The sequence below is a fragment of the Zootoca vivipara genome, chromosome 6 (genome assembly GCF_965207765.1).
Source record: "Zootoca vivipara chromosome 6, rZooViv2.hap1.1, whole genome shotgun sequence".
Lineage (NCBI taxonomy): Eukaryota > Metazoa > Chordata > Lepidosauria > Squamata > Lacertidae > Zootoca > Zootoca vivipara.
Window position 1 is genome coordinate 37891170 of NC_142589.1, and position 26879 is coordinate 37918048.

At 44.6% G+C, this 26879-nt stretch overlaps 1 protein-coding gene across 4 annotated transcripts in view; it reads right to left on the reverse strand.

Annotated features, from left to right (window-relative positions):
- Nucleotides 1–26879, reverse strand: part of ZNF469 (zinc finger protein 469) — a 286053-nt gene that overhangs the window by 89407 nt on the left and 169767 nt on the right. The window contains exon 1 of one of the 4 annotated variants that reach the window (XM_035118174.3): nucleotides 21650–22811. The exons of the other annotated variants lie outside the window; for them this stretch is intronic. The gene's annotated coding sequence lies outside the window, so the exon portion shown is untranslated. Of the gene's footprint in view, nucleotides 1–21649; nucleotides 22812–26879 lie in introns of those variants that run through there. 4 annotated transcript variants of the gene reach the window in all.

Consider the following 26879-nt stretch of genomic DNA (forward strand, 5'->3'; position numbering starts at 1 on the left):
GAGCAACTGCCACTCAGACAGTACTACTGGGCTAGATGAATCAAAGGTCTGACTCAGTAGCAGGGTTCACACATTACAGCCAATGAGTGTACAGTGTGCGCCCACAATAGCTGAGCTGCCACAAATCAACAAACTTGCACACTCGTGAGGTAAGTGCCTCAAGTGGCACGATTCACAGGGAAAGCAGATCCCAATGTAGATCTTTATTCCCCACTCTGCCCTGCCTTCTTCCTCCTTTGTATAGCCTTTTCCATGAATTTGTCTAACACCTTTTAAAGCCATCCTAGTTGGTGGCCATCCCTACCTCTTCTGTGAGCCAATTCCATAGCTTATGCGCTGTGTGAAAAAGTACTTCATTTTTTCTTTCCTGAATTTCCCAGGGTTCTGATGGGCATCTCAGAAGATCTAAAGATAGTCCTGAATCTACTCACCCTTCCCCCACTGGTAAAATAAAACCTCCATGTTCAGAGGCAGTTATCCCTACTCCCTGGAGCTAACCATGGAGAACCCCCTCCTCCTCTTAGGGCAACTTAATGTGGCAAAACCTCCACCTTCCAGGCAATATATTTGTATTTCAACAACCAACTCACTAATTTAAATTGTTGGGGACAAAAAAAAGACACTATTCATATGTATAAATAGAGTTATGGACCGTCCCAAACCTGTCGCTCCTCGCTGGGAGTACTGTATAAGAATTGGCTATTTTCAGAGACAAAGACTCAGAAAAATACATAAGAACATAAGAAGAGCATGCTGGATCAGGCCCACGACCCATTTAGTCCAGCATCCTGTTCTCACGGTGGCCAGCCAGATGCCTCTGGGAAACCTACAAACAGGATTTCAGCAGCAGAGCCCTCTCCCCTCCTGTGGTTCCCAACAACTGGCATTCAGAAGCATTGTTGCCTCCAACTGTGGAGGCAGAGCATAGCCATCATGGCTAGTGACTATTGATAGCCCTCTCCTCCACGTATTTGTCTAACCCTTTTTAAAAGCCACCCAAGTTGGTGGCCATCACTGCCTCCTGTGGGGGGCGAGTTCCAGCGTTTAACTATGCACTGCAGGAAGAAGCCTTTTCTTTTATCTGGCCTGAGTCTTTCAACATTCAGCTTCGTCGGATGTCCCTGAGCTCTAGTGTTATGAGAGAGGGAGAAAAGCATCCTCTATCCACCTTCTCCATGCCATGCATAATTATATAAACTTCCATAATGCCACTTCTTACTTGCTTTTTCTCTAAACCCCAAAGTCCCAGACGTCGCAAACTTTCTTCACAGGGGAGATTTCAGCAATGGAATCTAAAGGATGACATAACACGCAGGCCACCAGAAGGACATGTTTACTGCGTACAGCTATGCCAGGAATGTCACGTTTGACTTCCCACCTCCTGCCAATACTTTGTCTGGTGCAACAAGAGAAGGCACTCCTTGGCATCGCTGCCCTATCACATGTGCCCGAGTTCGATGCCACTGAAGTGATGCTTTACAGATGGATATCAACGCGGCTTCAGGTGTTGGGTTGCATCAGGGTCGCCCATCAAAGACTCAGCAAATAACTGCCATGGGCTTGATAACAGCCAAGACAATCAAGCACTTATTGAGGGTGTTTGCTTCCCCCCCCCATTCCAATTCCAGCCACTCTGGTTTGGAAACTGTGCCAAGAAGTCTTACATGTAAAAAGCAGAAGGGAAGGTGAGGGACTGGGGTTTGTTTGACTTTACTATAACAAGGGAGCCCAGTGAGTTGTCTGCATAAGGAACCAGGAGGAAGGAGTTCATAAAACTGAGAGGAAGCAAGAAAGCAACACTGGGAAGGGCATTCCCAGAATGCAAGCCACCTCACACCGAATCAAGGATGAGGGAGCAAGTGTAGTGAGCAGGGCAGGTTCTCTGGCTGGAGAACACCAGCAAGCAGCAGATGGTGTCATACAGTTATGGCCAGCATGGCGAAGTGCCTGCTTGGGGACCTCAAGGTGATTGCAGTGCACTCCGCCATTAAGCTATTGCCATTGGAATGATCACTTTTGGTTTGTTTGCTTGCTGCGTTGCCTTGTACAGCAGCAAGTCCTGGGAGGTGGGGAATGCTGCTGCCCTTAGCCTTTGCCATCTCTTCCTCTGGGGTGATATGATAGCCATGTTCAAATATATAAAAGGATGTGATATAGAAGAGGGAGAAATGTTGTTTTCTGCTACTCCAGAGAAGAGGACACGGAGCAATGGATTCAAACTTCAAGAAAGAAGATTCCACCTAAACATTAGGAAGAACTTCCTGGCAGTAAGAGCTGTTCGGCAGTGGAATTTGCTACATGGAGTGTGGTGGAGTCTCCTTCTTTGGAGGTCTTTAAGCAGAGGCTTGACAGGCATATGTCAATAATGCTTTGATGGTGTTTCCTGCTTGGCAGGGGGTTGGACTGGATGGCCCTTGTGGTCTCTTCCAACTCTATGATTCTATGATTCTTCCAAGTACAATTTCTAACCCTCTCATCTTCCTGTAGCACATTTGTGCTCAGCCCCCTTTCTGTATCCTTCCCCACACCATCCCCCCCCCCAAAAAAGAAAAGATTAATCAATCGAGTCAGAATGGCATGTTTAGTCCTGCTACTTTGCTGAGCCACAATTTTACTGTCTGGTCTCAAGATTGTTGTGACTATTTCCTTGAGGGGGAGAGAAGTAAAAGTCAAGCATCATAGAACTCCCTTCTTTTTTTCCTTTCTAGCCAGGAGAATCACTGTGACTCAAAAGAAAAAGAAAAGTCAACCCTAATCACTGGTCTTTGCCAGTTTGCAAACAAACAAACTTAATTTACCCCTTCCCACTTCCAAGACTTTCAAGTGAAGGAATGCTCTAAAATCCATCACATCCAAGGATCTTTGGACCATGTGCATGGGACTGTGGCCTGCAGTTTAAAACAGTGTGGGAGTTTCTTTATATGTGTGCGAAGTGACATTTATGGCACTGCTAGGACTATTGTAGAGTCACTGTTGCATAGCACGATGCCGGAATTTGGGCAAGCCCAGAAGCCTGGGATATTTATGCATTTGTCTGAAAGATCCCTCTACTGTACTGACTTCCAGCAATTGCTTTCCAGGGCAACCAGTGGTACAAACACAAAAAAAATCCAACAATCAACATTCAGCGACAAAATAAACAAAGCACAACAGCAATAAAAGCAGAGAAATGGGAAGGAGATAATCTGCCACCCATTAAAAGCTCAGATAAAGGAAGCCTGCATCATTTCCTTCCAAAACAATTAGTGGTACATGCCAGCTCCCTGTCACTAGGGAGAGGATTTCCAAACCCAGGTACTACTGCCACTGAAAAGTCCTCTTTCTGGTCCCCAACAGACTCACCACTGAAGGTGGTGGTTGGAGCAGACTATTGGTCATTCAGGCTGTGGCTGATGGGAGCTGTAGTCCAACAACATAGGAACATGCAAAGCTGCCTTATACAAACTCAGACCAAGAGTCCACCGACTGGCAGTGGTTTTCCAGGGTTTCAGACAAAGGGTCTCTCCCAGCCCTACCTGGGGATTGAACACAGGGCCTTCTGCATGCAAAGCAGATGCTCTACCATGGAGCTACGGCCCCTCCCTATTTGGAGGGCACCACATTCCCTACCCCTTCCCCAAATCTGGACTAGCAAAAGGAACAAGGGGTCAAGATGATTTCCTACTCTCTTTAGCAATGTTGCCAGGGCTCAAGTATGTAGCACTAATGCCACAGAGTCATATCCCAGGTCAACCTTGACCCCAAATATACGTATGTTTCATAATGACAAGGCTCTTCAGAACCTAAGAGTTAAACCAATTTTTGCTTTGAAGTTACAGCTGTTTGAAAAGAGACGAGCAAACAAAACAGAACCCTGTAATTTTTTTTTTGCTACTCTAAAAATTGTAGCTTTGGGCCCAGAGCACAAGTGCATGTGTGTGTGTGTGTGTGTGTACCGATTATAAATAAACCAGGAACTCAATGCTCTCAGAATTGGAAGTTCCAGCTGGAAAGAGGCACAGGGGTGGGGGGGCATGGATTGTTTGCATGGGTGGATCACTATCTTCCCACAATCCTTCTTTTGGAGGTTCTAAATTGTTGGGTTGAGTTTCTCTTCCCCCACTCCCCTCAAATCAAAATGTTATTTGAGTTCACAAAAGACCCCATCATTATTGTTTGATGCCTATCGTAACATATAACAGAGACAATAATTTATATTCAAATAGAATGAATTGCCATTGCAAAGAGAGAGAAAAGGAATTAACACACAGCTTCATAATTGGAATGTTTAGTAAATGATGCATTTTGTTAGCACATAACTGCTGAATAGCAACTGCCAGAGAAAGATGTAGATAACGAGGTTTGAGGTGTGTATGTGTGTGTAAGTTAAATTGACATGGCTGATCATGGGATGAAAATGGAAAAAAAGTGGTTCTATAGGAGTGTGCCATAATAACCTAAACTGGTGCACAGAACTAAGGGTCGTTAATGAAGGCAAGCCCATAAGAGCATAAGAGTCTGGCTGATGAACTGGGCCCAAGAGGGCTTGTCTAGCCCCGCATTCTGCTCTCACAGTGGCCGAGCAGCTGCCAAGAAGAAGCTCAATATGGGGCATCTGTAGTGCACATCTCTGGAGTCGGTAATAAAAACATGAAAAAGAAAGACAGTGCTACCGAAATACACCACCACAGGAGGAACGGAACGGAGCGCTAAACTCACCCCATAAACCTGTCTTTTCTTCAAACACCCAAAGGCCACATGAGCTCAAGAGAGGCCTCCTCCTCCTCTGATCTTTCCTTCCTTGATCTCTGCAGAGCAACTGCTGCTTGCAATGATTCCTTTCAGCTGCTGAAGGCCAATTCTTCAGTGCACTGGCATCTATCAGGTACTATTATTATTTATTATTTTTGCATTGCATTTATACCCCACCTTTCTGCCCAAGGTAGTTTACCACTATATGACACCCAAGGTGGTTTACAATTTTAAAGGATTAAAATGTTCCATTGTAAGTTACCTGGGGTTGGGGTGGGGAGGGTGGGGAGACCATCTGACTGGAGCAGACCCCGACATTCTCTGGCCTGCCTGCCTTGCACTCTTCTTCCTCTTGACAGCACGAGGAGGGCTCTGCTCCCAGGTCGCTTTGGCTAGAGACCGCTGCCTGTTCTAAATTAACAAATTCTGTCATTTCTACAGCACGGCTAAACTGAAGCGAAATGGGTCACATTTTGCAAATGGAGAAGTGGTGCAACCAAGCAGAAGGTGTCAGAAAAGTGACCACAGGGCATGGGCACAGCCAGGATTTATGTTAGGGGGGGCAGAACTGAGCTATCTGTGATGCGATTGGTCAGCAAGTTAAGTATTTTTATTTCTTTACTTGATTTAGGGGGGCAGCTGCCCCCTGCTCCCTCTTGGCTATGCCCATGCCACAGGGGAAGCTGGCTTGTGACCAAATGATAATAATAATTTTATTATTTATGCCCTGCTCATCTGGGTGGGTTTCTCCAGCCACTCTGGGCGGCTTACAGAATATATAAAACATAATAAAATATCAAACATTCAAAACTGCCTGATACAGGGCTGCATTCTGATGTCTTCTAAAAGTTGCATAGTTCTTTATCTCCTTGACATCTGAATGGAAGGTGTTCCACAGGGAGGGTGCCACGACTGAGAAGGCCCTCTGCCTGGTCCCCTGTAACCTCGCTTCTCGCAGTGAGGCAACCAGCAGAAGACACTTGGAGGAGGACTTCAGTGTCTGAGCTAAGCGATGGGGGTGGAGACGCTCCTTCAGGTATACTGAGCCGATGCCATTTAGGGCTTTAAAGGTCAGCACCAACACTTTGAATTGTGCTCAGAAATGCACTGGGAGTCAATGAAGATCCTTTAGAACTGGTGTTATATGGTCCCGGCGGTGATTCCCGATCACCAGTCTAGCTGCCGCATTCTGGATTAGTTGTAGTTTCTGAGTCACCTTCAAAGGTAGCCCCACGTAGAGCACATTGCAGTAGTCCAAGCAGGAGAGAACCAGAGCATGCACCAGTCTGGTGAGATAGTACGCGGGCAGGTAGGGTCTCAGCCTGCATATCAGATGGAGCTGGTGGATAGCTGCCCTAGACACAGAATTGACCTGTGCCTCTATGGACAGCTGTGAGCCCAGAATGACTCCCAGACTCTGCACCTGGTCCTTCAGGGGCATAGTTACCCCATTCAGAACCAGGGAGTCCTCCACACCTGCCCGACCCCCTATCCCACCCAAAAAGTACTTCTGTCTTGTCAGAATTCAACCCCAATCTATTAGCTGCCATCCATCCTCCAATTGCCTCCAGACACCAAGCATTCATAGCGATGTCACTTTTTTGATCCTTCAGACTCAACCCTTTCTATCATTCGCATGTATACTTAGCATGGATCCAAGTGAGAAGGAGGAGGACCTGAACCCAAAGCTTTCAGGATAAAGCCCAGCTTGCCCTACACTGGATTACGCTGATTACGGGCTTCTGCAGAGGCACCTTGCCTCTCCATCCCTCGCCTCACTGACTGAGCTGCGTTTCAGAGCTGCACATTCTGTTGTGCCTAACAGGTGGCGGTGTTGCTCTCCAGAATTTTATTGCTCTGTAAGGGAAAAATAAGCTCTTAGCTATTTAGCTATCTACCTTCAGGAGCACCTCTAGACCTTTGCAATCTTCACAGTGTTTTTTGTTTTTTTTAAAGAGCAGTCTATTCTTCCCCTTGGAATGTTAACCTATTTGCTGTCCCTCCTGGGCTGATTAAAACAACCGGTTCCAAGATATTCGTTCCTTAGAAAGGTTTCAGCCATCTATCTGTGCTGCAGGGAGAAGGAAGAGATTTTGGAAAAAGTGGTTCTTTTGGAAATAAAACTTTCAAGAAATGCAGTGGCTGTTTCACAAGCACAATGATGCGGTTGCAAAAATTAAACTGGGAGATTGTTGCATTCTGACCAACTACCGGTATCTGATAGACAGGATTGGACTGCTCTGATCTCTCTCACACACTCATATTGGGCTAGGCTCAGGGCAAATTAAATCCAAATGTAATGATTTGCTGTAAGCAGCCGCAGACATTTTGCAATCCACAGTACGGCAGTGTGCAGACTTGTGGTTTGTGCTCACAACATCACAACATCAGCCCCATGGCCCATGGGCTGCATAAGAAAAGCAAATGAGAGCCAACAGGATTTGTGCTCTCCTTTGAAAAAGTGAAAAAAGCAGGGTAGGCACATCACATAAGATGGTCAGTCATGTTTACGGTGTCACAGCCCTCTTGATTCACTGACACGATCAGATTTATCAGGCTGCTGGTTCAAATATCTCACCATTTTTGCCAGGTGGAAGACATTCCCACATCTGTGCCTGCATGAAATGCAATATATGTTGAATGTATATAGTCCTGACTCCCGACTTTCTCCACAGTCAATGGAACTGTAATATCTGGAAGTTCCATTTGGAGTAGGATGGGAGACCACAACAGCCTAAATCAGAGTTATCAGTATTCATGTGATTGATTGATTGATTTGAAACATTTCTATCTTCTCTTTCCATAATTACACTCTCAATTTAGCTTTTCTGGCTTCTCCTAAGAACACGAGAAGCTTTTTTATACCATGTTAGACCTTTGGGCCATCTTGTTCATTATTATCTACACTGAATGTCAGCTGCTTCCTGGGTAAGTGTCTTTTTCCCATCCTGCCTAAAGAAGCTGGGGGTTCTGCTTCGGACCTTCTGCATGCAAAGTGCCCTACTACTGAGCTACGTCCCTTCCCTAACTCACAATGATGCACACGGAATGACAACACAGTCACAACCTGCAAATGATACAGAAGCACCAGTTAAAACAAATTCAAAAAAGGCACCCATGTACCCCACAGCGACATTGGAAGAGCAAAGAAATTGCCCTGCTATATCAGGCTAAAGATCCTGCCAACCAGACAGATGCCCCTTGGAAGTCCATGAGGACTAGGGTTGTGCTCAGCAAAGTGAACTCATAATGATAAAGGGAGGCGCCAGTGCGAAATTGCAGTTAGGATCTTTCATCAGAAAGTTTGATTTTATTTGATCCAGCTGAAATCAAGAACATAATTTCCTGTTTTTCAACACAGGTGTTAATTCACGTCAGAAAACTGGGATGACTATGTTATTAGCACCAATTCTTGCTGTGTGAACAGTTTGCTCCCCTGAAGAGTTAACACAGCACTGTTGCTTTTTACATTTAATGTTCACAAGACCCCGTGTGGTTACATTTCCTCTCTTTAAACCTTTCTGTGTATATATATACCTGCTGCAGTCTGGTACTTCACTGGAAGGACAGATCCTGAAGCTGAGGCTCCAATACTTTGGCCACCTCATGAGAAGAGAAGACTCCCTGGAAAAGACCCTGATGTTGGGAAAGATTGAGGGCACTAGGAGAAGGGGACGACAGAGGACGAGATGGTTGGACAGTGTTCTCAAAGCTACCAACATGAGTTTGACCAAACTGCGGGAGGCAGTGGAAGACAGGAGTGCCTGGCGTGCTCTGGTCCATGGGGTCACGAAGAGTCGGACACGACTAAACGACTAAACAACAACAACAAAATAACTAATAACTCTGTTTAATTAAAAGACAACCCAAAACTCCACCAGAATTTTGTTCCCAGGTATTATTGAAGCCCAGCCATAAGGAAATGAATGATGCTACAGACTCATCACCAGAAGCGTAGTTGAAAATTCAGAAGTGCAGAGTCTCATCATGATCATCACAGCCATAGCCCCTCACAGCCACACACCTTCTAATATAATCTTATAATTATGCAGTAATAATAATTAGTGATATGTTGCAATAATTAATGCAGATCTCCATGTGTTGCCTTTCAGTTACATCTAATATTTTCTGTGCCCATATGTGGGCAAATGATTTGGATTCTTCTTCTGCAGTGGATTAATTGTGTTTGCCATTAAGTTCCACGCTATGTAACAGAACTTGTGCACCCTTCTCTTGGAACTGAAGCACCCTGTGTTTTCTGTGTTCCTAAATGCTTACCTTTGAAGCACAGTTTGGCTAAATGCTCCCCTTCCATGCTGATTGGGCAGCTCTAGGATGCTAGAGACAGGGACCCTGCTTCAGAAATAGAAATAGGTCTTTGACACCCCTTCTCCGATTTCTCCGGACCCCAAAAACCATTGCCTATCATCCGCTACAAGCAGATTTGGCTGTGCTCTTTAAAAACTGTAAAAAGAAGTGGGAGCGGAACTCTTGGCCACCTCATTTTACACTGAGATAACTTCCAAATGCCCTGAGATTTTCCAATAACCCTCCCCCCCCCACACACATACAAATTCAGTCAATTTTTCCCCACCCCCAAATTGCCAAAACTGAGTGATGCCAATGAAGGTTTGGCACGGCTCTTCCAGGGACAGAGTTTCTTCCTGGCCTGCCATTGCAGCGGCTTCTCTTGCAATTGCTTTGTCTAACAAGTCAGGCCCTGCCAGAAGACGTCAGAAGGTTTCTGCCAGCGTGCTTTCGGCTGGCAGGATCCGAGCACGGGTGCACAGGCCAAGTTGAACAGCAGAATGAAGGACCCAGCCAAAGGAGCCTTGGGTTTCATTGGCACCAAGATGCAACAAAAGACTGAAATAGAAGCTGCGGGGGTGGATGGCCCTTGGTGGGGGTGGTGGGAAAGCTAAGTGGAGCGAATGCTGTCAATGAAGGGCAGATGAGTTACGGGGCACATGGAGTGAGTGCCTAGAAGAGGCAGGCAGGGTGGCCCACCATGGAGCTCCTGAAATGGTCTTGGTTTTTAGCTCAACTCACAGGCCACCCCAAGCCAGAGGAAGACAGATTCACCCGTTATGTCGGGATGGTGTAAAAACCTCCAGGAGACCATTTGACCATGTCAGAATACGCACAGTAAAAGATCCCATTTGGATGGAATCCCTCGTGCAGATAGAGAGGCCATTTATCTGCATGAGAGCAAAGTGGTGGAAGAAAGTACGGCTGGTTCTAAGTATGGTAAACATAAGGTACTTCCAGAGGTAAAATATTTGGAATAATTACCGTATATTGGGGTAGGGAATTTCAGGCCAAGGAGCAAAATATGGCCCGCCAAGCCTCTTTACCTGGCCCTTGAGACTTTCTCCAGCCACACCCCTCACCAGCCCTGCTCTACACTCTCCTTGTGTGCAGAAAATAGGTCCTGGCAGAAATAGGTCCCCGACATCTGATAGTACTGCTGCTCGCCTGGATGGGCGATAGAGAAGTGTGTCTGTAGAAAGCCGCTTCCGCATTCTACGAAGGCGAAGTTGTGGGCGGCCCGACTGAACCATCACGTAGGGGCTGCGAGCTCAGCCCCTGCGCGGTGGAGGGTTCCCGCCTGCGTCATCCCCGGGCCGACCAATAAGGTCAGCCGGGGCGGGGCTTGGCAATTTAAAGCCACCTGCAGGCGGGAACCCAGCCTCTTTCATCCCTGTTCGCCGGAGCGAACAATTCACCCACCCACCCACCCTTTAGGCTAGGGGACGCTGCTATGGACGTCAGTTGGTTCCCTGGTTAGTCAGGGGCCGGGTAGGACTTTTCCCACTTGGACTAGCCAGGATGGGTTTTTCGCCTACCTCATAGCAATTCGTCACAACTTTGGTTTGGTGGTTAGGCATTGGAACACAACAACAAGATGAAGGAGGGGGCAGGTTACGTCATCAACTGCCCAAATTGGAGAAGTAATTCGTTAAAGGATTTCCGGGGGCAGGGCTTGATCCGAGCCTGGAGACGCCAGGGCCGTAAGGCACGCCCCTACGGTGGTCACAGGAGGAGTTCCGGTAGATGTACATCACTGGACTCCTTACTGGTGATTAACTTCTCACGGACTTCAACACACGGGTTGGAGTCGGATATAGTTTGATAGGTTCCAATGCCTAAGCCAATACCGCTCATCATCCTTAATCAATAAAGTTGTGGCCTTAACCACCCACTTTATAACTTAATTCTTGTGTCTGGTGTTTTTATTTCTGGGAAGGAGGGACACTGCCACACAAACCTGCTTGCTGGACAAAGGTAAAAATGTGCCCTTATTGTTCCAGCCACCATTACCCTAGGCCCCACCTGACACTGCCATGTGGCCCCCAGAAGGGAATGTGACCCTTGAACTGAAAAGCATTTCCTGTTCCTTGCATATCTAGACAGCCAATTTCTAATGGTGCAAACCTATGAGTGTTTATTCAGAATTTAGTCCCATTTTGCTCATAGCGTACTCTAGGCTGAAGTATGAAATCAGACCAAGGTAGGAAGAACCTAGGAAGTTGTTTTACACCAACACAGACCCAATGATCCATCTTAGCTCATAACTTTCTACACGAACAGGCAGCGGCTCTCCAAGATTTTAGGCAGGGGACATTCCCAGCCCTGCATGATGATTGAACCAGGGACCTTGTATAAAAGCAGACTAGAAGTTTGCTTGAAAGTTCAGCCACACATTAAAATAAAAATAAAAAATCCTTCCAGTAGCACCTTAGAGACCAACCAAGTTTGTCATAGGTATGAGCTTTCGTGTGCATGCACACTACCTATGACAAACTTGGTTGGTCCCTAAGGTGCTACTGGAAGGATTTTTTATTTTTATTTTGACTGCGTCAGACCAACACGGCTACCTACCTGTAACTAACAACCACACATTATTTAGACTTAACCTTGAAACCCAGTTAACCTTAGGATTTTAAGCATCAGTATTTGCATTTATTTGTTTATTCATGCAATCTGTTTCTAACTCACCTTTAACCAGAACTAATATTAGATAGGATACAGAACTACGATATAAAGTGTGTGTGTGTGTGTGTAGGGGTGTGTGTGTCAGGCTCCCATCCCAAAACACAATGACAGTGATTCTTACTTGAAAGCAATGAAGGGATATTTATTAAGGCTGCTTGCAGAACAGGCTCAGCAGCAAGCATGAGGACCAGAAGTCAAGATTCAAAGGTACATGAGCAAGGCAAGATATTCATAGCCAAACAGAAGATACAGAGATGTCCTGAGACATCTCCCCTCCTGCCAAGCTTTTAAGTGCAGAGTTGCCTCTGCATTTAGTAAGATAATTCCACACTACCACTGTATTCTCAGTCCATGCTTCTTTATTGTCATACATTCTTATTCTTTTTTACATTTCATGATTCCTAAAGTAATGGTGATTGATGATTATTAAACACTGATTATATATTTCATGACTTTGTTTCATTTACATTCCTAGGAATTTGGGTTGTGGTCAGTAACTTTATATGCTCATCAAGGGTTCAATGAGCTCAGAGGTTTGGGAAACCCTAGATTATATGGCTGCTCAGTGTCTAGGACACCAGTGATGCTTGGGCTTGTGGAAGAGGAAACCTTTATTTATTTAAGGCATCTCTATCCCTCTCTTTAACACATTTGCAGCAAGCCAGCCTATGCAATGTCTTCTCATAAGTAAGCCCTGTCGACTTCAGTGGAACTTATTTCTAGGTTAGTATAATAAGATGGTAACCTGTGGCTGCAATCCTAGTTTCCTGAGAGTAAGTTCCACTGAATTCACTAGGACTTACTTCTGAGTAAACATGCATAGGATTGGGCCATTCATTAACTATGTGCTGGTTTATTCTAAGCATTTATAAGCATTTATAGAAAGTTCCCATGATGGCTATATGGAAACATATATGGAACTATATGGAAATATAAAAGCAGCAGAAACTATTTGGCAAATATGAGGTATCAGTTTAGAAGCTTAAAAAAAGAGAGGGGAAGCTTGGGAAAACAAAAAGTTATTTAGTGTAGTGAAGACCACCATCAAAAAGTTTCAATCATACATAAACAAAAATGGAAAATCAACAACAGCAACAAAAACCAACCATAGCTATAACATCCCATCCTTGTGTTGGTTTGCATTAATGTCCACTGTGACACATAATTGTTATTGTCATGCATATGGTAACCATCTACAAGTGGTGCAGGATTTCACTCAAATGTTCCAAAATTAAATGGAGAAAGTTCAACAAATAAGGCACACCTGAGGCTAAATCAATTTCCTCAGCTTTATCTGCATAATTTTGACAAATCAAATGAACCCTGGCCTAATACCTTAGAGCATATTTCAAGGCCTGCAAGCAGCTGGACTCATTTTCTCACCAGGTATGCAAAGTGCTTTGTTTGTTAAGACAGGGTTGAACAGCTACAGTCTCCAGTGCGAAAGCTTGTGGCCATTGCCTGCATACAAAGAGGCTGCCCGAATTATTCAGCTATAGGTGCACAGTGAACATGCACAGAGACATTCTCACCTGCATTATAATATTTTCTGACTTTCATATCTAAAGCAAGGGCTATTCAGGAATGAGTTATTTGGCTTCAGCCAGAATGCAGGGACAATTAGGATTAAAGACTCTCCTCTATGCAGTGTAAGGTTTACTTGGGTCTAAGGCAAATGGTGTGGGCCTTCTCAGTCCAGATTAGACTGAGGCAAGAGGCCGAAAGGTTTTTCCCCACCCACAATTACTGCAAGCAAGGAGTGGAATCAAAGCAGGGTACCCCTATACTCTCCTTTGGCCCACACAGGGAACAGAGGCTGTGCTGTGTTTTGCCTGCAGGGTTAACTCAGCCCCCAAACTCTGCCTTTGCTTCATCTTCGGTGGAGCTCAGAACCTCTTCCAGCAATTCGTTTGATGCAGTTATTCCCTGCTTGATCTCACCATAGCCACATGCCCTAGGTTCTGTTTGCAGTTACCGCCTGAAGCCTCCTCTCAGCAGGGACTGACAGCAAAAATCCCATCTGCTCCAGCACTGCAAGGAAGGAATCCTCCATTTTCATTTTTATGTTTTAAACCTGGTGGAGATGTTACAAAACAGTATGTGAATCCCAGAGCCACCCAAGGAACTTGCTGGTGCCAGAGAGGCTGGCCATCTTCCCAGTGGATTGTGTCCTTAATTAATGAATTAACATGCACAGCAAGCCACAAGGAAGACAGACAACCAATGCAAGCAATTCTGGGTGGTTAAGGAACAGTTTTGCTTGAAGTTATCGGGCTTTGAAGTGGATTTCGCGGTGGAGAAGCAGATAGCAAGATGGTATGGTATATGCAGAAATCAAAAACACAGATATGGTTAAAGGGAAAAGGACTACACTTCAGGAAGCACTTGTAAATGGGGATGAGGGAGGAAAGGCCTTGGAGCCAAGCTGTACACAGATCTCCCCATCACTTTAAAATTAGATGAGGCCTCCATCTTTGGGGTGGCAGGGAGGGAGAAGGGACTGACCGGCAGCATCTCCTGCACAGAGCCTCATCAAAGTGAGCATCACAATTTGGGGCCTCTTCACTGAGGCGCATATAAAGTTGCCTTATCTCAAGTCAGACCCTTATCCATCTAGTTCCATACTGTCTATACTGAGTGGCAATGGCTCTCTCTGAGGTGTCAGAGAAGAGCCATTCCTAACCCTACCTGGAGACACCAGGATTTGAACCTAGGACCTTCTGTGCGCAAAGCAGATGCTCTACCACTGAGCAAGACTCCCCACCCCCAATCAGATTGAGTTTTACTGAGTCCACTTCTGGACTCTCAACTTCTACAAGACACTTTGCTCTAGCTGTCCCTTGAAAACTACACTTGGAACAATTCCCTTGGATTCAGGATTTTTCCGAGAGCAGCTGTTAAAAGTCCTTTCTTTGCATGCATTCCTGGGCACATCCCCTATAGTGTTATATACCCAGGGGGAAACTAACCAAAAAGTGCTCCCGTTTATAATCCACAAGACATCCTTCTGTTTGTTATCCAAATCTGCAATTCATATTCAGTGGCCCAATCCTCTGTTCCTGATCATTCTGGGCTTCATTGGATTGTTAGAGTTGGCATTGTTAAGAGAAAAGGGAAAAAATCCCACATCTGACTCAAGAATTTTACAAGAGAGAGAGAAGCAAGTTAAATTCTTCTTACTCGAGTTACTTGAAGCAGCTTGCAAAGAGAATGATCCTGGGAACTTTCATAACACCAGGAATTCTGAATCTGCTAGGAGCATTTATGGATCCGCTGCTTCAATCATTTTCTGCCAGCAAAGCAGAAAGTTACTAGCTCATATTGAAGTGGTGATGGGAGAAAGCATGGAGTGTTCCTCTGCTTTCACAATCACACATATTTTTATCTGCTTGAGGTTGTTGGTAACTGTTGCTTAGAGGAGGGCCAGGATCCATCCCCCAGACCTCTCATTCCTCTACCAACCCTAAGGCAAGCAGATGTTCAGAATCCACAGTCAGTTTTACCCAGAGGCCATAGAAGATGCCAGGATGATACAACCTTGCATTCAGAGCCATTGTGAATCCTTTTATTTTCCGGGAAAGAGAGAGAAACAGACGGACAGAGAGAGAGAGAGAGAGAGAGAGAGAGAGAGAGAGAGAGAGAGAGAGAGAGAGAGAGAACCAGCTAACAACCAGAATAAAATGTCATTTCCTGGCAAATTTAATTCCGGATGGGAATAATGCAAATAGTCAATTACAACTGCACTGCATCTGAAAGTATATTCTAGTTTGCGTATAAAAACTCAGCCCTTAGAGAGGAGAGGTGCATTCCTGTTCTGAAAAGCCTTCCCTGCCTCCTTTGGAATGCAAGAAAGAATCACTGGATTCAGCATGCCACAGTTTTGCAACTGGCACACATCTACGGGGGGGGGGGGGGAAGGACCACATCTACAGGGAAAGCCCAGAACCATGTTTGTCTGCAATGCCAAAGGTACAGATCTTGTGAAGCAAGATGGGTTGTTTGGTTACTTGCATACAAATATGGCCTGAAAATCAAGAAGATGAAACTTCCACTTGTAGAATCATGAACATTAGGTGAACTGACTCTGTGTGTATAGAGAAAACACAGAATTCTTATAGGACACTATTGGCATAATAAAAAATTCTGCAACGAGGCCTTCACATTACAAAAATATATGAAAACTGGCCGCATCCATCCCATCCCTCACCAGACAGGATCCATTCATGCATAGGAGGACACCAGATTCCTCCTAATTCCTCCTCATGAGATTGTCCCAAGACAATAAATCTCATGAGTTATCTGTTAGGATCTTTGCCTCCACAAATCCACTGTATTTGGGGAGGGAGAAGTGACCCTCCCACTTACCACAAACCTAGCAGATTTCTGCCAGGCTTCTCAGAAGGCCTGGGATAGGCCTCCCCTTATGCGCAAAAGGGCCTGTTGCTTCAGCGGAGCTATAAAGTTCTATTGGCATTATTTCAATTTAAAGACATTGTGCTCTAGATAGAATGAATGCAAGGCAGATGTGTTAAAAGCCACTGGAGGATCCCAGCCTCCAGCTTCCCAACATCATTTATCGGGGAGATGCCTCTCTCTTTGAGAGCTCAGCTCCCACCTTCCACTGCTGCTTCGACATCAAAACATAATGATGCATTTGTTTCCTCTCCAACAAGACAAACACTCTGTTGTTGCCTTGGCAGTTCAGCCATAAAACATGTTGGGCACTGTCACAGAGGAGGCGCTGCGACTACTCTAGAGTAACGACTCTCCAAACCGTTGCCTTTTCATGCTTTTATTGTGTGCAGGCTATTTACAGTGCTAGGGCTGTACAGGATACATGTTCTCAGTCTAGGTCAGAACCCTGGAATGGCGCTTCCCGCGTTTTCTTCCAACATAAGAGTCTGGGCACCCCAAATCTCCTTCCGCGTTTCCTCCTGCGTAATTCCGGAACCGGAGGGAAAAAGGGTCTCCTTTCCATGTTTTCCTTCTCCCCCCTTTCCCCTGTCTCTTCCTCTCTCACGTGCAACAGAGGCTCTGCTATCCTGCCAGAGCCCTGTCCCCTACTTCCTCCTTCGCCACTGGACTCTTCCTCCTCCCTGCTAGCTCCGCTGCTATTGGACGAACTGCTCCTCAAGATGGGCGGGGGCTCTCTGTACTGTTTCCCCCTCACAGGCACGAACTTGACTGCACCCCGAAAATGAACCTGTGTTCTAAGGATGGCTGAATTTGTAAGTTTCAGTTTCTTTGTTTCTCATTTTTCCGATCTCAAGTTCAGTTCTTCACATTCCCACAGCAGGTTGTAGATTCTTTTTTAAAAAAAAAAATAGAAAAAAATTCCTCATGGAAATTTGTCAGAATTTTACTGTGAATTTCCCTAAAAATTCACTTTCCTGAATTTTGCAACACAGTTCTCCAGCCAAGTAATGTCTACAGAAAGGCATACATTAAAGTTCAACGTGCATAAAAATGCATATTAGTGCAAGAACATACAGAAAAGCATTACATTAAAAGAAACTGCCTTGCTCCAGTCACACTACAATGCTTACAAATATTCATGAGGACAGCCCCTGCCAAAAAACAAATACACAAACAGATGTGGAGATGTAAAGAACTGAACTTAAAGCAACTGAGAGAGACTAAAATGACGGATTTGCCCATCCCTATGCATGCCTCTAGAAAGAAAGCCAGGCCGCATTTTGCTGGGCGCGGTGGTGGGGGAAACATGAACATTTGGGAGGGACCCTGCATTCATTATCTGAAGGGGTCCTCTTTTGGGTCCCCCATCTACCTGGAATTAAGTAGGCGATGTCTGGGGAGAGACGCTTTTCAGCCATAGCATCTCTTGCTCTATGAAATGCCCTCTTCAGGGAGGCTTCCTTGGCGCAACTGTGGTTTTATTCCAGGAAGGACATTTTTATTTGCCTATGCATTCCAGCATGTAATGGGAGTGGGTGTTAACACTGTTTTATCTGCTTTGTTTATTTTATTTTATTGCTGTCTCGATTGAACCACATCTGTTTTAATTGCAGTTTTACACACTGCTGTTTTATCACTGTTATGCCCCGCAGCCTAAAACATTTCTTAAATACATAAGCTAGCATTTATATAGAAGGTTTCAGAGTTCTCAACACATTTCGCACACACCATCACAGTAATCTTCAAGCTTGCCACTTCTGTTGGGCCAGTATCTCCAAATTACAGACAGAAAAGACTGAGGCTGGGAGAAGATGGCCTTGCTAAACCTAAATAGGCAGTTTCGGAACCAGGGCCTTCCCCCAGAGAATGTAAACTTAACCGTGGCAATGTGTCACTCTCAACATCTGTTGCAGTGGGGAAATACGGTACAGTATGTGAATTTATTTGTGGTTGGTTTTATTTATTTCATTTAAAAAGGCATACCCTGCTTTGGGACCATCTGGCTCCCAAAGCCCCTTACAAACAAAAAACCAAAAATAAAAATAAAAATCCATTTGCTGCTGTTGTTTTAAAAACTATTAAACTATTATTAAACAGGTCTGTAAAAAAAGAACACCTTGTTTTCTGCCAGCTTTTGAATAAAAGGATAAAACCTACACAGTGGGTGCAAACATCCATAAAAACAAACTTTAAGTTAATAAAAATAGCTACAGAAGGATAATAATAACAGAGCAAAATAACAATGGCAAACTCAGCAGCCATGAAAACCGCAATAGCTTTGGAACGTTCCTACGAGATTCTGATGCACGGACAGAGCGCTTGTCTAGTTCTCTCCTAAGCAAAGACATTCTTCATCTACAACACAGTGCGAGAAATCTCCACAGTGCACATGGAGGGATTTGACGTGATCTGTGAAAGGTAATGTGGCAGCTGCCCCATATGTGATGCTCCACGCATGCTGGAGCATTTTGATATGGAGCTCAATAGTGAATCAAGTCAACTCTCTGAAATAGATCGGACAAATCTCACATGGGAGATCCTTGAGACTGTGGGCTGGAGCAAATGCTAGTCCTACTCAGAGTTAGATCCACTGAAAATAATAGACATGGCTAAATTAATGTCATTCATTTCACTGGGTCTACTCTGTGTAGAGGTTAGTTGGATATGGCCCTGTGACTATTTTGACCTTGTGAATTAATTAACAGCGGTTGTTACTGAGCAAAACCTGCTGGGTACCGAACTGGCGGTATTTCCCCCGACAGAATCTTAGACGCTTGCCCTGGATCAGATTTCACAGGTTAAAACTCTGCAATAAGCAAGACACAACCAAAACTCTCCTTGTCAAAAGCCTCCATAATCCTCATTCCTAAATATTACTTTTATTGTGTGTCCGGATGAAGAAGACCCCCAAAAGTCCATCCTCCTACCTTACAAACAGAAATTTGCTTGAAGTCATCCAGCACGGTTTGCTTTTGCTCTGAGGACAGAAACCATCAAACCTTCTTCACCACAATGAAAAGTTCGGAACATCTAATGCTAGTTCCTGCTCAGAGTAGACCCACTGAAGTTGATGGATATGACTAACTTAAATCCAATCATTTCAGTGGGTTTGCTCTGAGGAGGGCTTGCTGGATACAACCCTTTGCGCAATTTTCACTTTTTAGGATCTCTATGCAGCGTAAAATCCCACGTCCCATCGTTAATCGAACTTGGCCTGATGTTTGGTAGCTAGCAATGGAATTTTGGATGGGAGCTTTCTAATGTGGCAATGAGGGCAGCCCACACAGGAGGGAGTTGAGTAGCAGGTAGAGCTACTCCTACAGGAACTGTACGGTAATGTTTTGGAGGTGCCCAAAGGTGCAGTTTAGGTGGGGATGAAAAAAAACATCCTGATGGATTGCAATCCAGCATGTGGATCAGAGGCAGCTTCCGGGTTCAAAGAAACTGAACCCAGGTTGACAAAAGCTTATGATGGAATAAATGCAGTAGTGCTGCAAGGCTCTTAATAATACTTCCAAATGGTCACTATTTGGGACTGGGATTCAATCACGTACTGGAAAATTCAGGTTGCAGAATTATGGTTGATTGGTAAGTCTTCCACAATGAAACCCACTCCCCCCAAACGTGGCTGGTTTTTTTTTGTTGTTGTTTTTTGCAATAAGGTTTATGTAATAAGTGACAGAAAAAGGCCTCGGGAAATGTGTGATAATACAATGTCATCCATGCTTCCCGCCAAGAGAGAGAGAGAGAGAGAGAGAGAGAGAGAGAGAGAGAGAGAGAGAGAGAGAGAGAATGCTCATTAAATAGTCAACATCACTTAATCTCCATGCAAAGAAGCCAGAATAAATGCTCAATAAACAGGTCTCCTGGAACCACCCTTAATCTGTTGCAGTAGAAACAACAAGCGTGTCTCCCTCTTTGCATTAATGTGGTTATATCGTGCATATTTCCCATTTTCTCCCCACTGGACCGTGTGTCGAATCCTGCTGCCATAGGAATGGCAAGTAACTTCCATTTTTAATAGAAAAATATTAATCCCAGACACCACCTCCAAAATCCCTCCTAAGTAACTGGCAATGCTATATTATTAAAAGTTTATATTTGAAATGCCTTTACTAGCCACAACACATCAGATATAGCCTCATCAATTGCAGGTGGTGGAGTCTGATTTTCTCTCTCTCTCTTCAAAGCAAACAAAAGTTTCCATAGCGTGTTTAGACCCTGCAATTGAGTAACACTTTTATTAAAAACAAAAGTTTTCCTGTATACAAAATCAGATATCAGCTCATAACTCTTATAATCACATGTTCTTTTAAGGAATGTTAATATCTAAACACTTTCTGCCCAATGCACCATCGCAAACTGTTTGGAAATAAAATGATATGTATGCTTTATGGCAACTATAAGAAAATAGCCTGTTTGATATGATCTATAAAAAGCAAAATAGTTTGTTTGTTTTTGTTGTAAGTGTTTAACAATTTCTTGTTATTTTGAATCGCAAATGGTTTCCTAAAAGATATTGACTTGCTGCCCTGAAGAGATGCTAGCTTGATTTCAAAAGGGATTGTTTTTCTTTTCTCCTAAGCACTGACAAGCAATGGGAACCTTGAAAAATAATAAAACAAGGAATTCTAATAAATAAATTCAAAATGCTCAGGGTTCCCCAAAGGGTTAATGCAAGCTAATTGAAAAGCGGAATCCTTGGCAGCCGTCCAGGCCACAGTTACACATGCCTGGTGAACTTAAGCATATCCATTTAATTGACACATAGGCGTGGATTAAAAGGCACGTTTCTTGTTGGTACATTTTTGCTTCACAAGCTTAAGTGGCAGAAAATGCATGCCTGCAGAAAGGGAATGTCTATTGAGGTACGGTAATCTAGGAACTGAAAAGTGCTGCAGAGTTTTCTTTGAAAGCATCTGTGCTCTGCTGGCTTTAGCACGAAGACAGTGGGCTGGATCCAGACACAGCTGAACTTAAAGCCCCATTGAAACCCATGGGGCAAAAGTTAGCTACAACTCAAAGTCCCCTTGATTTCAGCAGGAACTAAGTGCAACTAAATTGGCCTGCACCCATCGAGTCCAATCTGTCCATCAATAACTTCTCCTGCCCGTGGGAATGAATGGCACCCTTGCTGTGCTCTAGCCCATTAATTGCAACGGAGCTTGCAGAGGAGAAGGTCCCTGAGGGATTGGCTCCGTTGGCTTGAATGAAAACATTTTCTTTGGCTTTTAACCCCTGAACTGAACCATTAACCCTGCGGCACTTTTTAAGAAAGGAAGGGGTGGAGGGGTGGGGAGAAAATGGGAAGAGAGAAGTGATTTCACAGTTCTCCATTTCATACATGCAGTACACATTAACAGGAAAGTCTATTTAAAAAAACAAAACCACAGACGGGATACAGATGCTTATTTCTGAGGACCTGTTAAATTCCCTGGTATTTATTCCCAAGAGGTAACACAAGCTAATTTCCAAATCTGCAACATACAAACCAGATTTTAATTACCTTTCTGGTCTATTTCTTTGATGCGCTCCCTTCTGAAGTGCAGAGAGGGGATTCCCCCCTGACTGTCTGGCATGGGGGTTAATTCCCCTACCTGCTCAGGCTTAGCGGATAACATCAGTGAGCGGTGCTCCTTCGCCCGGTGTTGCCTTACAGAACCCACAGGGCTTCTTTGCAGCAGGGGTAGATTTCCAGGTGCACAGCTTATGGGGAGCCTTGCCGTTTGCAGATTTTTAACTTTTTTTATTTTAAAAATATAGACAAAAACATTCGGAGCAGCAAGCGCTCACCCCAGGCCGTTCCACAATCCACCCAGCAGCGGTGAGGAGCTCTTCCTTCCAAAGCAATGCTCCCACTTCCCTCTGTTTTGCAGACCCACGTTCTCCCTTTTTCCTGGTGCTATTCCCTCCCTGCGACAGCCTTCAGGACTGGGGGAAAGCACTCAGATTCTGGATAGAGAGAGAGATCACTGGGTTAAAAAGCAACGAAGTCCAGGTTTCCAAGAAGGCAGGGAGTCTCTCCCCATGGCAGGCTTCTGCCCGTCGCTCTTCTGCAGGGCAGCCCACCTGCAGCCATCCTTCTACAGGTCCTACAGTGTGACCGTCGTCCTCGTCCTCAGAGGAAGAGGCACGAAAAAGCCTCTCTGGTGTCTGCTGATGACTTCACCTCATTAGCATGCTTCTGATAGTTCCCTCAGACTGTCTTTTCTGCTTTCTTTTTTAAAACTGACTTTAAGGCTCTCTGCTAATCAAAATTCTGGAGTGCTTAACCATTTCCTCACTCTCTGAGAGGAGAGGCAAAATTCCAGTGAGGTGAGAAGAAGGGAGCATTGGGTGAAGGTGGGGAGAAGAACACAAGAGTGAGAGCTCGAACTCCAGCACATGGGCCAAGAGCAATAAATCCTATCGATGTCCATGGCTCATCGCCTGGAAACATATTCCTAACCCAAAGGTGGCTGAAATGAGACAGGGGCAGACTAGTGCTAGACTATGTTCTGGGGCCTTGCATCGTAACTCTTTGACCCGTACAGTCTCTTACTGCATTTCTAGCATGGAGATGCCAAAAACAGCCCCTTCCAGGCAGGCCGATCAGGCTTTTGGATGTTCATAGTCAGCCGTGTGGCCACTGAAAACCAGTCGTGGAGGTAGAACATAGACTGTGACAAGTACCCATTGACAGCCTTATCATCCGTTCTATAGTAGCCTTGCCACTAATCCAGCTCTCGCTGGTGGGGTTCCCCCAAATTCAAGGAGGGACTATGTATGTCCAAGTAACTTTGCACACAGAAGTTCTCAGGTTCAATTACCAACATCTCAGGCAGGGCTGGGAAAGACACCACCACTATCCCGCTTGAAAGCCTGGCAGGTCTAGCCCAAAACCTTTTGCTACTCTGAGGTGAAGGACAAGGTGGTACCTGCATCATTCCATGTGCAGAAGCCAACTGGGTTGGTAGTTCAATCTCAGTCCAATACCCAAAGGCAGCAGGACAGATAATGTGGCACACACAGCCTTGCCCTCCAACAGAAGCCAAAGTGCTCAGGAGAAACAGCCGGGAGGTCACCACTCCCAGTTGGTGTCACCCGAGGCAGCCACCCCACTCTGTCAAAAGGAAGGGCTGGCCCTGATCCCAGGAAAAGCTTTGCTAGAAGGAACAATGGTCCAACTCTGGATAAGTTTCCTCTGTTCCCAGCACACTGCCCACGGCTCCAGCTGACAGATAATAGTCTGAATGCCTCTGGATACCCCCCTCATCCTGACTTGACATGTCACTGGTCAACACAGAGGGTTTCCTGGCTTCCAAATGAGCAATTTCTAATGAGATGACATATCCCATGAGAGGCCATAGGAACCTTCTGAATATTTTAATCAACCCAGGAGAGAGGAATCAATTGAAGAATGATATTAACCTTTGGGAGACTAGAATGGAAAAGATTTTGGCTCCTGAATGCTGCATAAATACAGGTCCCTCTTCCCTTTTCCAGGGTGTCTTTGTCCACCTATGGAAACCAGCTCTCCTTATGCTTCAGGAAGTAGAACTCAGGAAAATTACAGGATATCCCAACATTCCATCAGCAAAGTGCTCTTTAAACAGATGCTGCTGTGAGGGCCAGCTTCCTGTGGATTCTGCCCCCCCCCCTGTAACATTCAAAAGCTTGGAACTGAAAGGCCATGACCAATGTTGCACAGTTGGCATTGACTCACAACAGGGCCTTCTTGTCGGTGGCTCTCCATTTGTAGAATGCCCTCCTTGGCAAAGTGTGTCTGCCTCCCTTGTTATTAACATTCAGGAGGAATTGAAAAGCATTCCTGTTCACCCAGGCATTTGATGGCTGAAACATACCACTGCTGATAACCTGCAAATTATTAGCTGCGAGAGAGACTGTTTTTAAATGTTTTGAGACGTCCTTTGATGTTTTAAAAAGTTATAAATGTGTTTTCATTTTATGTTTAATTATTTTACTACTTTTGTTTGCTGAGCTCCTTTGGAAAGGAAGGGTGGAATAGAAATTCAATCAATAATAAATCAATAGAAACATGCATCATTAACATGAAAGTGATGCCCATCCCAGTATGGGGGGGACGGGGGACAATGATCCAATGCTGTGCGGTACATTTAAACATGACAGCTGTGCCACAGCATCAAGGCCATGTGTCACACCACATGGCTGCAACAGTTAAAATGTCCTTGAATGTGATCCAAGACGGCACTCAGCACTCCAGCTTTTAAATTGTGTGTAAACAGTACAGATGTATGGAATGCCCTCTTGAAACATCCCCTCCAGGAGTATCACATGTTGTTCGCTTTTACAGTATTTGCATCATGTGGATTAGATACATTTTGATTTCTCCCCACCTGGTTAGAGAACAGTGGTCAAATCACGTTTTCCACAAGCTGCAATTTCTAGCTCTAAATCTTTTTTCTTTTCTTTTTAAGAACACTCAGCAGCTATGAAAGGTCAACAAAAAGGACTAGCCCCTGCAAAGAAACCCAGATGGCAAACTCTATCCCTACATCCTCTCAAGCAACCCTGTTACAGAACATTAATATGAGAACTTCCAGAAAGAAGTGGGAGAATATTTCAGTCTTCAGGGGCACTCTGTTGTTGACCCAAATGACACCAAGAGAACTTTGGCAGGAGATGCAAATTTAAACTTTTGAATAGCAATTTATCACTAAATTTGATTATATTTGTTTGAAGGGTAATCAAGATTAGGGGTTCTGAGCTAAAAAAGGGAAAAAGAACCCCCCCCCCAAAAAAAATCTTCACCCTGTTTACAGGCAGAGGAGGGGATTTGGCCAAATATTCATCAACAGAATGTAGAATTCTCTAACAATCAGGGATATGGCAAAAAAATAAACCTCAGGGATGGTATCTGCAATATATAAAATACTACTACAAAATCCCATGAGTCCCCTAGACACAATCAAAAGACAATGGGAAGACGACATAGGCTATGAGATTAACCCCACTCAATGGACCAAAATGTGGTCTAAACCCTTTAAATCCATATCAGCAAAAAGGAAAGAACTCACTCTAAAACTCACCTACAGGTGGTACCCAACACCAAGAAAACTAGCGCTAATACGCCCAGGAACCTCACAAAATTGCCGGAGAGGGTGCACCTTAACAGGCACATATTTCCACATGTGGTGGGAGTGCCCCAAAATTCAACTATTCTAGACAACATACGGGAAATAAGTAAGTCTATTCTAGACAACCATACGGGAAATAAGTAAAATAACCAAGCAAACATTAGAAATGACCCCAGAATTGGCCTTACTAAACATTTTCCAAGACAATAATGCCCAAGTACACTACAAAGAACTCATAACCCACTTACTCTCCGCAACCAGAAGCACAATAACCAGACACTGGAAAGACCTGTCAGGAGTAAGCATGGACCAATGGTATCAAATAGTATGGGAAACAGCCCTACTAGAAAAATTAACCAATAAGCTGAAACTGACACGGGGACAAATAGAAGAAGACGACTTCACCCCGGTATGGTTCCCCTTTATCACATACACAGCCCAACAGGACAATGGCAAAAATCCACCAACAGCATGCAAATCAATATGGCTAACCTGATCCAAAACACCCACCCACCCCACTCACACATGAAACAAAAACCACTACAGCCAACCACAAATGAATAACCATACCCTAGGACGACCCCAACCTCTCTCACCACCAAAGGAACACAAGGGAACAACAGAGAACCTGCACAAGCGACGCTGACAACCCCCCCCCCAATATATTAAGTAAAATAGAAACATCGTTACCTGACCTCCCATCTCCCCCCATCTACTTCTACCCCCTTCTTTCTTCCCAATGTCTCAAAAAATGAAACTGATTTGTAAACATGTTATGAGAGACATTGCATATATTTCTGTAACTCAAGAAAAGCTTTAATAAAAAGAAAAAAGAAAATTCTCAGAAAGTTCCATTCTGATAAATTTCGGCTCAGTTAACACCGAACGAAACTATATAATTAGTTCATACTGGAAGGTGAAGGAAGCAGTGGGTTAACAAAGGAGGGTCGGAAGGAGACTGGAAGATTCCTTCAACAATATTAAATGATATTAATATTAATCAATAATTTAATTAATAATTCAATTTTAATTAGTAATTATAATAAATCTGCCTTTGAGCTTCTTTCAGCTCTAAATCAGTGACATCAACTTACAACCGTCACATACTGCCAGCATGACTCAAAAGCACCACACAACTGGCATGTGTGTGTGTGTGCACCCTCTTCCACACATGTGGCACTGGGCGATCTGCCCAGAACTATCACAGCTCGGGCCAACACCATCGACCCTGGAAGCATTAATGTCACCCGATTAGCATTACAACAAAAACACAGTCCCTCCCACACTCTTATTCAATTAGCACCCCTCCGCTACAAATGCTACAAAAAAACCTACCCAAAACAAAAGAAAAACTGGCCCCCAGGAAGCTTTGAAACCTAATCGAGGCCTCATGTGCAGGAGCGGTGAGAGTGCATAAAGGCGCAATGGTGAGAAGAACAGCTGCAGGACCCAGCAATACTGGAGGCCGTGTTCGGACAGAACAGGAATGACCTCAGGGAAGCGAGGCTCTCTTGGACATCCATTTCACTGCACAGGAGATGACCCACATATTTGACAACTGATTCACAGCCTCAGCTGTGTGCTGAGATGCTCTGAGAGGCTGAGAGGAATCCAAAGTTAGGGAGATGTGGGGCTCCC